Source organism: Arachis hypogaea, chromosome 19 (assembly GCF_003086295.3).
Source record: "Arachis hypogaea cultivar Tifrunner chromosome 19, arahy.Tifrunner.gnm2.J5K5, whole genome shotgun sequence".
In the NCBI taxonomy this organism is placed as follows: Eukaryota; Viridiplantae; Streptophyta; class Magnoliopsida; order Fabales; family Fabaceae; genus Arachis; species Arachis hypogaea.
This window is the reverse complement of record NC_092054.1, coordinates 69,189,800-69,205,329: the sequence shown is the minus strand read 5'-3', so window position 1 is coordinate 69,205,329 and position 15,530 is coordinate 69,189,800. Positions and strand designations below refer to the sequence as shown.

Genomic DNA, 15,530 nt, shown 5'->3' with positions numbered 1-15,530 from the left:
AAACCCTAAACCCTAAAGCCTAAACCCTAAACCATAAACCATAAACCCTAAAGCCTAAACCATAAACCCTAAACCCCAAACCCTACGCCCTAAACACAAAACCACAAACCCTAAACACTAAACCATAATCCATCAACCCCAAACCATAAACCTTAAACCCTAAACTCTAAACCATAAACCACAAACCCTAATACTAAACCCTAAACTATAAACCCGAAACCATAAACCATAAACCCTCAACCCCAAACCATAAACTCTAAACCCTAAACCCTACTGCCTAAACCATAAACCCTAAACCATAGATCCTAAACCCTATACCCTAAACACTAAACCCTAAATCATCAACCATAAACCCTAAATGACAAACCCTAAAGACTAAACACTAAACCCAAAAGCCTAAAGCCTAAAGCATAAACCCTAAACCATAAACACTAAACCCTAAACCCTATACCCTAAACCCAAAATCCTAAACCCTAAACCCTAAACCTTAAACCCTAAACCCTAAACTATAAACCCTAAACCATAAACCACAAACCGTAAAGCCCCTAAACCCTCAACCCGAAACCATAAATTCTAAACCCTAAACCACAAACCATAAACACTAAATCATAAACACTCAACCCCAAACCATAAACGTTAAACCCAAAATCCTACAGCCTAAACCATAAAACCACAAACCCTAACGCTAAACACTAAACTATAAACCCTAAACCCTAAACCATAAACCCTCAACCCCAAACCATAAACCACACACACAAAACCATAAACTCTAAACCATAGATCCTAAACCCTAAACCCTAAATCCTAAATCATCAACCCTAAACCATAAACCCTAAACCTCAAACCCTAAAGACAAAACACTAAACCATAAACAATAAAGCCTAAAGCCTAAATCATAAACCCTAAACACCAAACCCTAAACCCTAAACCCTACATGATAAACCCTAAACTCTAAACAACAAACACTAAAGCCTAAACCGAAAATCTAAACCCTAAACCCAAAACCGTCAACCCTCAACCCCAAACTATAAACCATAAACCAAAAACCCTAAACCCTAAATCCAAAACCCTAATCCACAAACCCAAAAGCCTCAACCCCAAACTTTAAACCCTAAACCCTGCACCCTAAACCATAAACCACAAATACTATAGCCTAAACCCTAAACCTTTAACCCCTAAACCATACGCCCTAAACCCTAAACCCTAAACCCTAAACCATAAACCCTAAACCCTAAACCCTAAACACTAAACCCTAAATCCTAAACCCATAAACCACAAACCCTAAAGCCTAAAGCCTAAACCATAAACCCTCAACACCAAACCCTAAACCCTAAACCATGAACCCTATACCCTAAACCATAAACCCTAAACCATAGATCCTAAACCCTAAACCCTAAATCCTAAATCATCAACCCTAAACACTAAACCATAAACCACAAACCCTAAAGACTAAACACTAAACCGTAAACAATAAAGCCTAAAGCCTAAAGCCTAAACCCTAAAGCCTAAACCCCAAACCCTAAAGCCTAAAGCCTAAAGCCTAAAGCCTAAACATTAAACAATAAACCCTAAATCCTAAATCCCTAAATCCCTAAACCACAAACCCTAAAGCCTAAAGCCTAAAGCCTAAACCCCAAACCCCAAACCCTAAAGCATAAAGTCTAAACCCTAAACACTAAATAACAAACACTAAAGCCTAAACCCTAAACCCTAAATCCTAAACCATAAACCCTCAACCCCAAACTATAAACCATAAACCATAAACCATAAATGCTCAACCCTAAATCCTAAACCCTAAACCACAAACCCTAAAGCCTCAAGCCTAAACCATAAACCCTAAACCCTGCACTCTAAAGCATAAACCACAAACACTAAAGCCTAAACCCTAAACCATAAACCTTTGACCCCAAACCATAAACCCTAAACCATAAATCCTACACCCTAAACCCCTAAACAACAAACCCTAAAGCTTAAAGCCTAAACAAAAAACCCTCAAACCCAAACCCTAAACCCTAAACCTTACACCCTAAACCATAAACCAAAAACCCTAAAGCCTAAAGCCTAAACCCTAAATCATCAACCCTAAACCATAAACACTAAACCACAAACCCTAAAGCGTAAAGCCTAAAAACCCTATACACTAAACCATAAACAATAAAGCCTAAAGCCTAAAGCCTAAACCATAGACCCTAAACCCTAAACACCAAACCCTAAAGCCCAAACCCTAAATCCTATACACTAAACCCTAAATCCTAAACCCATAAACCCAAATCCACAAACCCTAAAGCCTTAATCTTACATGATAAACCCTAAACCCAAAACCCTAAAACCTAAACACTAAACCATAAATCCCAAACCATAAACCCTAAACCCTAAACCCTAAACCACAAACCGTAAAGCCTAAACCCTAAATGATAAACCCTAAACTCTAAACCCTAAAGCCTAAATACTAAACCATAAACCACCAACCCCAAACCATAAACCCTAAACCCTACTCCATAAGCCATAAACCACAAACCCTAAACCCTCAACCCAAATCCTAACCCCAAACCCTAAACCTCAAATCCTAAAACCTAAACCACAAACACCAAACCCTAAACTATAAACCATAATGCCTAAACCCTAAACCCTAAACCTTAAACACTAAACAACAAACACTAAAGCCTAAACCTTAAACCCTAAATCCTAAACTATAAACCCTCAACCCCAAACTAGAAACCATAACTATAAACCCTAAAACCTAAATCCTAAACCCTAAACCACAAACCCTAAAGCCTCAACCACAAACCATAAAACCTAAACCCTGCACCCTAAACCATAAACCACAAACACTAAAGCCTAAACCCTAAACCCTAAACCCTACACAATAAACCCCTAAACCACAAACCCTAAAGCATAAAGCCTAAACCATAAACCTTAACCCCAAACCCTAAACCCTAAACCCTACACCCTAAACCATAAACCACAAACCCTAAAGCCTAAAGCCTAAACCCTAAACTATAAACCCTAAACCCAAAACCATAAACCCTAAACCCAAATCCATAAACCCTAAACCCTAAACCCTAAGCCCTAAACCCTAAACTACAAACACTAAACACTAAACCATAAACCCTAAACACTAAACCATAAACCCTCAACCACAAACCATAAACCTTAAACCCTAAACCATGAACCATACACCCAAAACCATAAACCCTAAACCATAGATCCTAAATCCTAAATCATAAACCATAAACCCTCCCTAAACCCTAAATCATCAACCCTAAATCCTAAACCCTGAACCACAAACCCTAAAGACTAAACACTAAACCATAAACAATAAAGCCTAAAGCCTAAACCCTAAACCCTAAAGCCTAAACCCCAAACCCTAAAGCCTAAAGCCAAAACCCTAAAGCCTAAACACTAAACCATAAATCCTAAACCCCTAAACCATAAACCACAAACCTTAAAGCCTAAAGCCTAAAGCCTAAACCCCAAACCCTAAGGCCTAAACCCTAAACCATAAACCCTAAAAACTAAACAACAAACATTAAAGCCTAGACCCTAAAATCTAAACCCTAAACCATAAATCCTAAACCCTCAACCCTCAACAGACAACCCTAAACCCTAAAACCTAAACCCAAAATCATAAAACCTAAACCACAAACCCCAAACCCTAAATTATAAACCTTAATGCCTAAACCCCAAATCCTAATCCCTATATCATAACCCCAAACCCAACACCATACACCCTCATCCCCGAATGTCTAACCCCTAAACCATAAAATCATAAACCCTAAACCATAAACTCCATACCCTAACCCTAAACATTAAACCTTAAACCCTAAACCCTACACACTAATCCTAAATCCTAAATCCCTAAACCATAAACCACAAACCCTAAAGCCTTCCTATACCCTAAACTCTAAATCCTAAACTCTAAAAACTAAACAACAAAAACTAAAGGCTAAACCCTAAACCCTAAATCCTAAACAATAAACCCTCAACCCCAAACTGTAAACCATAAACCATAAACCCTAAACCCTAAAGCCTCAACCCTAAACCATAAACCACAAACAGTAAAGCCAAAACCTTAAACCCTAAACCCTAAATCATAAACCTTCAACCACAAACCATAAACCCAAAACCCTAAACCCTACACCTTAAACCCAAAAACCAGAAACCCTAAAGCCTAAAACCTAAACCATAAACCCTCAACCCGAAACCATAAACCCTAAACCTAAACCCTAAACTATAAACCATAAACCCTAAACCATAAACCCTCAACCCGAAACCATAAACCATAAACCGCAAACCCAAACGCTTAATCCAAAACCACAAACCCTAAATGCTAAACCATAAACCATCAACCCCAAACCATAAACCTTAAACCCTACCCTAAACCCTAAACCATAAACCTTCAACACCAAACCATAAACTCTAAACCCTAAACCCTACTGCCTAAACCATAGACCCTAAACCGTACCCTAAACACTAAACACTAAATCCTAAATCATCAACCCTAAACCCTAAACACTAAACCACAAACCCTAATGACTAAACACTAAACACTAAACCCTAAATCCTAAAGCCTAAAGCCTAAACTAGAAACCCTAAACCCTAAACCCTAAACCCTAAACCCTAAAGCCTAAACCCTAAACCCCAAACCCTAAAGCCTAAATCCTAACCCCTAAACCCTAAACACCAAACCCTAAATCCTAAACCCCTAAATCCTAAACCATAAACCCCAAACCCTAAAGCCTAAAGCCTACACCCCAAACCCTAAAGCCTAAACCTTAAACCATAAACCCTAAACACTAAACAACAAACACTAAAGCCTAAAACCTAAAATCTATACCCTAAACCCAAAAACGTAAACCCTCAACACCGAATTATAAACCATAAACCATAAACCCTAAACCCTAAATCCCAAACCCTAAGCCACAAACCCTAAAGCCTACACCCTAAACCCTAAACCTTAAAGCCTAAACACTAAACCATAAACCCCAAACCCTAAACACTAAACCACAAAGCCTAAAGCCTAAACCCTAAAAGATAAACGCTAAACACTAAACCCTAAAGCCTAAACACAAAACCATAAACCACCAACCCTAAACCATAAACCCTAAACACTAAACCCTACTCGCTAAGCCATAAACCACAAACCCTAAACCATAAACCCTAAACCCTCAACCCACAACCTACAACCATAAACCCTAAACCCTAAACCCCAAATCCTAAAACCTAAACCACAAACCCGAAACCCTAAACTATAAACCCTAATGACTAAACCCCAAACCCTAAACCCTAAATCACAACCCCAAACCCTAAAATTTAAACCCTCAACCCAAAAGTCTAACCCCTAAACCCTAAAACGATAAATCCTAAACCATAAACTCCAAACCCTAACCCTAAATCTTAAACCCTAAACCCTACACCATAAACTATAAACCCTAAATCCAAAAACCATAAACCACAAACCCTAAAGCCAAAACCCTAGACCATGAACCCTAAACCCTAAACTCTAAACAACAAACACTAAAGCCTAAACCCTAAATCCTAAACCATTAACCCTCAACCCCAAACTATAAACCATAAACCATAAACACTAAAACCTAAATCCTAAACCCTAAACCCTAAACTCTAAACCACAAACCCTAAAGCCACAACCCCAAACCATAAACCCTAAACCCAAAACCCTACACCCGAAACCCTTAAACCACAAACCCTAAACCCCAAACCCTAAACCCTAAACACTAAACCCTAAACTTTACACCCTAAACCATAAACCACAAACTATAAAGCCCCTAAACCCTCAACCCGAAACCATAAACCCCAAATCCTAAACCACAAACCATAAACACTAAATCATAAACCCTTATCCCCGAACCATAGACCTTAAACCCAAAATCCTACACCCTAAACTATAAACCACAAACCCTAACGCTAAACCCTAAACTATAAACCCTAAACCCTAAACCATAAACCCTCAACCCCATAGAAGAAATAGACGAAACGGTAGTCGCTAATTAGCGACAAACTCTACTGTAGCAGATTTGTCGCTAAACGCAAGCTAACTTCGTAGACAAAATAAAAAGCTTAGTTGACGCTAATTAGCGAGGAATTTTTTTGAACCTAACTCGTCGTAAGTTGTCCGCTAATATGATCACAAATTTGTCTCGTTTTGTAGTAAATCTATAGCTAATCTTTGAAAATTCTTAATCAAATTTGTAGGAATTTTGTCGCTAAACCAAAGCTATTCTAAATGAGAAAGTAGAGTTATGAAGTAGTCGCTAACTTGCTAGGAAATAATATATAATCAATTAGTTGCAATACTATCGCAAAATGTCATCACAATTTCCTTTTAAACTAGTAACAAATTGATAAATATCTCATAAATGTTTCAGTTGCAATAGAGTTTTTAATTTGTCACCATCATCAACAACGAGTATGTCGCTAATTTTTCTGTAATAATTATTCTAAATAATTTCTTTAAATAATAAAAATTATCTGTAAACAAAATATAGATGTAAAGACAGTTGTAACTTATTCAGCCAAGAACCAAATCTGTAGTAAACCTTGCATAGCTTTGTCTCTTATTTACAGTTAATACTTAATACATCAAATTCTTGTTTATGGAGAAACGTCACTTTAAAGTTTTACCCTCAAGATAGAAATGTGAGGAGGAAAAAATCAACTGAAAGGCCAGCCAAAGTACAACTACTGCAGGTAATTTTAGTGAAGGTATGCCTCCATTTGCAAGGTAAGGAATGGAGCTACTGGAATTACTTGAACTATAGCCATTTCTCACAGCTTTCAAATGGTCAACATTCATGTCAGAACTTTTCTTGATCTTCTTTCTTGAATCTGTTCAACTCTCACATAAGGGGAGAAAATAGAAAAGAATAAGTTTATGTCAAAAGCTATTCACTCTAATAACCGAATATCAAAAACATAAAATGAAAACTCATGGTCGAAAAAAGGCTCATGGTGGAAAAGAAAAACCACATAGACATAAATACCAGATAACAAAATCTGTAGAATATTTGAGCTGAGACTCCAATGCCAAGTTATAGGAATCTATTCCAAAACAAGGAGCTGGATCAATAATGATTTATTCAAAGATATCCAAAGCCTAATATCTAACAAGAGTGCCATTCAACTCTTTGTCAGTTTAGATAAATAACACAAAATTTGTCGCATATCATAGAAAATTTAGTGAATGCATAGAACTGACAGGACCTAAAAAATTCCAACCATCTAAAAGATGCCAATTAAATATTAAATATATAAATAAATTAAAATACTCTCCAGAACTAAAACAATCATATTGTTATAAAATTTCATAAGACAAAAATACATAAGTGGAAAATTAAAAGATAACAGCCAAATAGCAATCACAAAGAGCAGAGCCATTTGTCCTAATTGACTTTTGAAACTAATAGTTCAAAACTACATTATGCACATAACTCTGACTAAGCCAATTAGATTTCAACCACAACACAGTTCTACAAAATTTAATCAGAGTGTAGCACATAACATTAACATACCTTAACTGCAAGTTCTCCAATAGACCAGCATGCATTATTTGCTATTGAAATAGCCTCTTTAACCTTAGAAATTTTCTGTATAGATAACATAGTACATTAGCAAAATAATTGAAAAAATACAACCACTCAGTTGAACCCTAAACTAATACCAGAAATACACATACCAACTGCCTGGCTTAAGTTTCAGTATGAAAATTAAATCATTATAAAATGCAGCAGAAACCAAATCATTAAGTTGATTGTAGTAGAACCTTGTATACAAAAAGAAAAGGTGTAATAATGGTGCTTATTATCAACATAAATAGCACCAACTAAGATGAATTAAATGTGGCCACAACATTCAAAGCAACTGAAACTTAAACCAATGATTATAATTACGAAGCTGCTTGGATCATGCTAGTAGGAAAGGGAAGTACTAAACATTGCCAGTTTAATTATTTTAATTTATTACAACTAAATCATGAAAATATTAAGAGATGCATGTGAGAACTGGAAATCAAAGCATACCGTAGAAGTTATAAAATTGACAAAAAGCAGAGGACCTATACCGAGACATCGAAATGTGAAATAAATGCTTTCAAAGTACATAACATCATAGACAAGATAAGACATTTCCTAACAGATAAAACATAAGAAAAAGTGGGGTGCATACATGTGCTATAGACCGCCATTTGCAACCTTAAGCCACCATGGATGGTGCTGGGCACCCGAGAGGGGCTCTACATGACTGTCGGCCTTCTCAAGAGGAACAAGACCATTTGAAGAGAAGCAAGAAGAAAGTGCATAAAGATGGAAACCCAGCTGCTCATACCAACAAAGGAATACTGGATGGTTAATGGTATCCCATTAGAGGGAGGTATAGAGAATATAAGAACTATTGCTCATATGGTCAAAGAGGGTCTTATCCGAAATAAAATGGAAGGAGAGGGTCTGAATAAAAAAAGATCTGAGGGTGAGTTTGATGATGAAGAAGAAGTAGAGGACAAACCTGAGAAATGCAAGGAATGGAAAGAGATGGTAGCAACTACACTCCAAAAGAAATAAGAGTGGAGATCAGAGATGAGGGTCTCTACAACATTATCATTAATGAAAAAATGGAAAGGAAGCTCTAAAAATTATGGTAGAACACCCTTATAGTTAAGTTATTGGGAAGAAGAGTTGGATATACAGCTATAACAAGGAGACTTGAGAGTTTGTGGAGTGAGAAAGGAAGCATAGATGTCATACATGTTAGTAATGATTATTACCTGGTCTATAGATATAAAGCATTCCAAGAGAGGAAACAGATCTTTGTTTGAATTTGAAAGTTGCTACCATTTCTCTATTAATGGTGGCATGAGGATTTCAAGATAAACAGGCTGCAAAACAAGGAAAGAAGTAGTTTATATGAAAATTCATTAGACACAAAAGAATGCAAGAAAAATAATTTAAGAAAAAAAGAGAGAGAAACTTCTATGTAGGGAAGGTTGCTTACCCTTCCATGGAAAACTATTAAAAATAACATACCTGATTCAGCTCCCCACCAACAGCTTCAGCTAGAGTTCCAATGGCATCATATACAACTTAAGGAACACTAACATAGGACAGAAATATGGTCACCCAAATAAATTCAATTAAGGAAGATAGCTTAAGAGTGACTTGGAGGACAGCATTAAAAGCTCAATTTCATATTTATTTTCCAAAAGCCACTTCATGCATATAAGGTTTAAAACATTTTAAAAGCACTATTATGCATTCTAGTAATTTAAAAATCAGTCTATAACAGCATCACTGTACATTTTGTACATTTCAAACAGTTAACTCATGATAGGTTAAAATTATTCATTCTAACAGCTTACATTAACTAACTCTATCATGGAACTTAAGCAATCAAGCAAGTAAAACATGAGTAGCACACTAGTTTCAAAGCACATGATATTCTTTTTCGCTCAAAGCACATCATTTTAGGACACAGTTTGAGCAATTTTTGTTTGTTTTTATTTGGCACACAAGGTGGCACACATACACCCATTCTTGTTACTCTTATTACAACTTCTAGACCCTGCATAATGTACACTAGAAGTTTACCTCTCAAAAGGCAGATCTATGACATGACAAGAATGACAAATAAAACATTTAACTGCCACAAAATAGACTAACAATATACTGACCCAAGTTTGTTTATTTTATATTCGAAAAATAAACTAATAGAGTACAAACCATGTATTAGTTATTAAAACCATATAGACAAAAATTAGGAAGGTTAAATTTTAATCACTACACCCTGCCCTCATTAGTGAACAACAATTATGAACAAAACCCTTAGAACCAGGATAAAAGGCATAAATCTAAAGGTATGATGGGTCAAAGAATATCAAAAAATAATGGTCCATAAATGATCGCTAAAGAGACTGTGAACCCCGATAAGGCATATAAATTTAATCACATTACTGTACTGTTACCATGCAAGTGTAGCAATGCAACTTTAATCTACTTATACCAATTCCCTTTTAATCAACTTTATACCAACCGATGGCTGTTGATTAGAGATATATGGTTCTGAGTGGCCACTGCTCCCTCAACCATTTATGAACAACAAGAATAGTACTCTCTAAAACAAGCTAGACTAATAGCTAAAGGCTACCATCATCATTTGAGAAGCCAAAACAGTGAATGGCATCATCTAAAGCAATTACTATTCAAACTCAAGGTTCAAGTTTTTAACAAAATTTAGTAGAAAAAACCTAGAAAGGTAAATGATGCATACAAGTCCATAGATAAATAAATGCAAAATAAGAGAACAAAAAGCACATACAGTTTTTTATTTTATAGGAACATCCCCAATACTGCTCGCTTCCCTACCAAAATTCCGATCTTTGGAGAAATCCCTATTTCAGAAATTCCAATAATCAAGAGTCAGAACAATAATCAAAATTTTGATTAGAACAATAAACACCTAATCAGAACAAAATCAGAATAACAATAAACACCTAATCAGAAGTTCCAATATCAAGAGTCAGAACAATAATCAAAATTTTGATTAGAACAATAAACACCTAATCAGAACAATAATCAAATACTGAATTAGGAAGAACAACAAACACCTAATCAGAACAATAATCAAAACCCCTAATCAAAGTTCCAATAATCAAAATCCCTAATCAAAATTTCCAATAATTATTTACCTGAGCTTGAGCAGAGGTTAGAGAAGAGAAGAAGAGGACGACCGGGGCAGCACCATCATGACCGAGAGGGGAGAAGCAGTCGTCGTCGTTGAGGGTCAGAGAATTGTCGTCACACTTCGCAGTACTTGTCGCTGAGGGTCGTCGTCACTGAGAGGCTAGAAGCAGTGCAGCACGTCATGACTCTGAGGTTAATGAGTGGCGACAGAAGCCATGGCGGTGGCTGGTGAGAGACAGAGAGAAGGCTGAGAGGGCAAGGGTGACGACCGCTGGTGAGAGACCGAGAGAGGACTGAGAGGGGAAGGGTGGCGACGCCGTTCGTGAGGGGAAGGGTGCGACGCCGTCAAGTGCGTGCTAAGAGGAGAGTGCTGTGTGGGGTGTGCGTAATAGTGGGGTGTGCATAGCTGCGTGCCCTAGAAGAAGAGGAGTCTTTGTAATGGATCCACTGTGGAGAAAATGGAATTTTCAATTTTTTATTTGAAGTATTGGCGCTGATACGCAAAATTTTTTTTGGAATAATAAAAAGTGTGCTTATACATGCGTTTTAAATTTTTGAAATTAAATGTTTTTTTCTAAATTAATATACCTTATTTTATTTTTTGAGTTATAATTTTTTTCTTTTGTTTTTTAATTTTTATTTTAATTTTTTTAAAGAAAATTAACTTTTAAAAAATTCTTTATAAAATAGATAAAATTTTTTAATAAATACAAAAAGGATTTGGATCCTCTAAAGTTTGAATTTCACTTTAGAGAGTAAAATGTGATCTTCTACCTTTGAATAGTTTCTCTTTCATATTTATTATTGGTCCCATCTATGAAATCAATGGTGAGAGATCACACTTTATTCTCTAAAGTGAAATTCAAACTTTAGAGGATCCAAATCCATACAAAAATATTTATATAAATATCAATAATCTTATATTAAAATAAATAAATTAAAATAATTTGTATTCTTGAAAATCTATTCCTAATATATTTGTTGGTATTATTTATTAAATTTAATAATAAATGTAAATATAGTCATTATATATATATATATATATATATATATTCTTGAAAACCTATTCCTATACATACGTTATTACTTCTTGTATCAATGTAGTTTAGTTATTGAAAATTGAGTTAATATTCAATTTGGCCTCAGAAATTTGCATATTAATTTGTTAATATTTGAGCTCCTCGCCTAAGTTTCATGTGACTGAGATCTATTAGACCTCCTATAAATTTGACGGACTCTCAATATTCTCACGAAGACAACAATAACAAGTACAATTTGAAAATTTTGGAACTCTGGAGCAGCAATCAAGCTTCTAAAAGCTCTAATAGATCTCGATCATATAGAACCTGAGCGAAAAATCAAAATTGCATCAAGTTAATGTATCAAATTAACACATTGTTAACGAAAATCAACTCAAGGGCTAATGCGAGTTACGATTACAAATTAATTCAATAGCTAGCTTAGATTAATATTTATTGAATGAATTCCAAAATAATTCTATTTAATTAATAATAAAATGTGTACGATCATATGTAAATAAATCCTCATATATAACAATTTAATTATCTTATTTATTATATATTTTTCTAGTATATTTTGTGAATGAAAATGATCAACATTATGCTCCTATCTCCTAAAATATTAAATTTTTAAATTTGTCTTTAAATGATACTAATTTTAAACTTCAAGTCAAATTAACAAGAAACTTCTCATTAAAAATAACGATAAATTTCTGATCTAATTGAAAAAAAAAACCATTTTTAAGGAAAAGCTTTTTATTTGTGTTGTTTGTGAAATTTTTGAGAATTGACATCTTATTAGAATATTATAAGTTATTAGTTATTAAAAATTAGTTAGCTTAATTATTAGTCACTGATACGCGAAAAATTTCTTTCACGTATAACCGGCAAGTATACCGGGTCGTATCAAGTAATAAAAACTCACATGAGTGAGGTCGATCCCACAGGGATTGAAGGATTGAGCAATTTTTGTTTAGTGGTTGATTTAGTCAAGCGAATCAAGTTTGGTTGAGTGATTTGTGCTTTGCAGAAGTCTAAATTGCTTGAAATATAAAGGGAGAGGGGTAAAGTGCAGTAAATTAAAGAGCAGGAAAGTAAAGAAGCAGATTCTTAAATTGCAAGTAATATAAATTGTAGAAACTTAGATTGCAAGAAATGTAAATGGCTGAAGCTTAAAGTGCAAGAAATGTAAATTGCTTGAATCATAAAAGGAATTGGGAATTGGGATTGCAGAATCTGAACAAGAACAACTAAATTTGCATTAAACATAAAAGAGAAAATCTAAGGGCAATGAAGTGGATCTTAACAGAAAAGTAAAATGACTTGAAGAATTTAAAAACCGGAAAGCAGTGCTTAATTTGCTGCAAAGTAAAAGAGGTTGAAGATCTCAGGAGTGGAAGAGACTAGATAACAATTCTAGATCTCAAATCCTTCCTTGATCCAACAAGAACAATTGCAAGAGAAATGAAGAAAAGTGAATTGTAGAAATTGTAGAAGAAGAAGCAGTAAATGGAAATTTAAATTCAATTATGCAAAAAATTAAAACAAGAGATCTCAAGGTGAGATTGAAACAGAATTTCTTCAATTCTCCACCCAAGATCCAAAGCAAGAAAATAAAAGAGTGCTCAAACAAGAACCAAGAAGAAGAGAGATCAATTCTTCTTCCAAGTTCTCTGAAATCTAAACTCAAAAACCAAAGCTCAAAATGAAAATGAAAGTTCAAAGAAAAATTCAAAATAAAATTCAGCTCCCTAATTACATCAAACTAACTCTTATTTATACACTTTCTATTCTTGGATATTGGAATTTGGATGGGCTTTTGATTTGGTGAAGATTTGAATTAAATTGGAATTTTGGTTGAATTTTCAGCCCATGGGTAATATGCTTCCAAGGGAGTGCTCAGCTCACAAAGTGAGCTGAGCTTTGACACTTAGTGTGGGGAAGCATTAGTAGCATGCTGCTGTCTTGGGGTGCATCAAGGGAGAGCTTTTGTGAGCTGAGCATTGGTGCCTTAGTGCCAATTTGTTGTGCTGCCCCTTGGACCGTGTCATGCGCGCTCCACTCCTTCCCTGGCCGTGTCAAATTTGTTGTGTGATGCACCATGGGCCTTGTCAATTTGTTGTGTGCCCCACTCCCTGGCCGTGTCAAATTGCTTCCTTGCATCAAGGAGTAGCGCTCAGGTCACTTTGTGAGCTGAGCTTTGGTGCATCCAAGGAAGGGTCCTTGGTTCGAAACCCATGGGAAGCATGCGCTACCCTTTTTCTTGTTTGCCTTGCTTCCTTTGCTTCCTCAAGGTGTGGGGTTCGATCCTTGGGGAGTGCATTTGGCCTATTTTGGCTTATTTTTCCATGTGAGTAGCGCCTCCCCTCTTCCCTTGGGTCATGGGTTCAAGTCTTGGAGCATGCATTTGCAAATCATTTTCCTTGAATTATTTCCTTAGTGCTCTCGATAATGCTCACTTTGTGAGCTGAGCTTGGTTCTTCTTTCCTTGTTTCTTGGCCTCATGTTGTGCTCAGCTCACAAAGTGAGCTGAGCTTTGTGCCTTGGTCCCTTGGGAGTGAGTGTAGCGCTCATTTAGTGAGCTTGGTGCTCTTGGAGTGAGCTTCATGGTTTGTTGCACCACACTTCCTCCTTTCTTTGGCCACACTTCTTCTTCCTTGAACCACGCTTCTTAGGCCACGCTTTTCTTCTTTTCTTCTTTTCTTCACCTACAAATAACCAAAACAACCAATCAAAGTATCACCAAATTCACAAGGCTTATAAATCATTAAAAATCAATTAAATTTAGCTTAAACCTCATGATTTAGCATCAATTTCATGGTGGTTGTTTGATTCAAAGAAGTTGTGCATTTTCATTCCAAATTGATTTCTTAGGATGCAAGAAAGTGTATAAAACTAAATAAAAATAAAGAAAAAGGCTAGTAAAACTGGGTCAATATGACTTGTCATCACAACACCAAACTTAAAACTTGCGTGTCCCCAAGCAAGCATCAAACATAAGAGAAGATAGAATGAAATAGATAAGTATATATGTTCTTATTAGGCAGATAGTTGAACTTGGTCTATGGGGCTTTATGCAGATCAAAAGTAGCTCATTTATTACTTGCTGTCAAAACAAACAATGTTCCTTTAAGGGTTCACTAAGGTTGCTGCTATGAATCCTCACTTTTTTGCTCATTTCCCTTGTCAGCTTTTCTTCTTTCTTTTACATTACATAACTTATTTCTTATTGAAGGCTTGGTGTCAAATGTTGCAGTGGCCTTTGGCCTTATTTTACTCAACATTTCTTCACCACAGACACATGGCTCACTTTGTTCTTCCTAGGATCATTGATGCCCAGCATCTCTTTGGATCACTAAATGTTTTGTAGCTAGGTTGCTCTTTATTGTGGACTTTCAGTTGGCAATCCCAAATCAGTTGATCTAAGTTGCCAAGTTTCAAAATACTCCTTAGAACTTACTTGTCCAAGCATATCCTAGTACACAAACACCACAGGCATATGTCCTAGGGTCCAAGCTATTGGTGTCTAGCCTTATTGTTTTTTTTTCTTTGCCAACTTTTGGCTTTTCTTCTTTCTTTTTCTTCTTCTATTTTGGTTTACTTTCAAGGTACTTTCATTGATTGAGACATCATAGCAGCAAACTAGCTTAGGCTTTAAGAAACATGTCATTTTGCAGCTTTTATTTTATGAGCTAACAATTAATTCAAACACACACCACCACTAACTTTCATTCTAACTTCTGTGACATTGAACAATTACTTTTCTAAACCAAACATCTCTCTTTTATTCAAACAGCCAGGGAAAACAAAACAAAGTATTCAA

General features: G+C 35.6%; 1 long non-coding RNA gene across 1 annotated transcript; it reads right to left on the bottom strand.

The window, feature by feature from the left end:
* Positions 1–6,525: 6,525 nt before the first annotated feature.
* Positions 6,526–11,092, bottom strand: LOC112777435 (uncharacterized). Its single transcript, XR_003190426.3, has 9 exons — positions 10,694–11,092; positions 10,324–10,396; positions 9,036–9,102; positions 8,777–8,887; positions 8,518–8,553; positions 8,182–8,330; positions 7,530–7,604; positions 7,002–7,059; positions 6,526–6,846 (listed from the first exon to the last, which is right to left on the bottom strand). It is a non-coding gene; the product is annotated as an uncharacterized lncRNA (long non-coding RNA).
* Between the last annotated feature and the right edge of the window lie 4,438 nt (positions 11,093–15,530).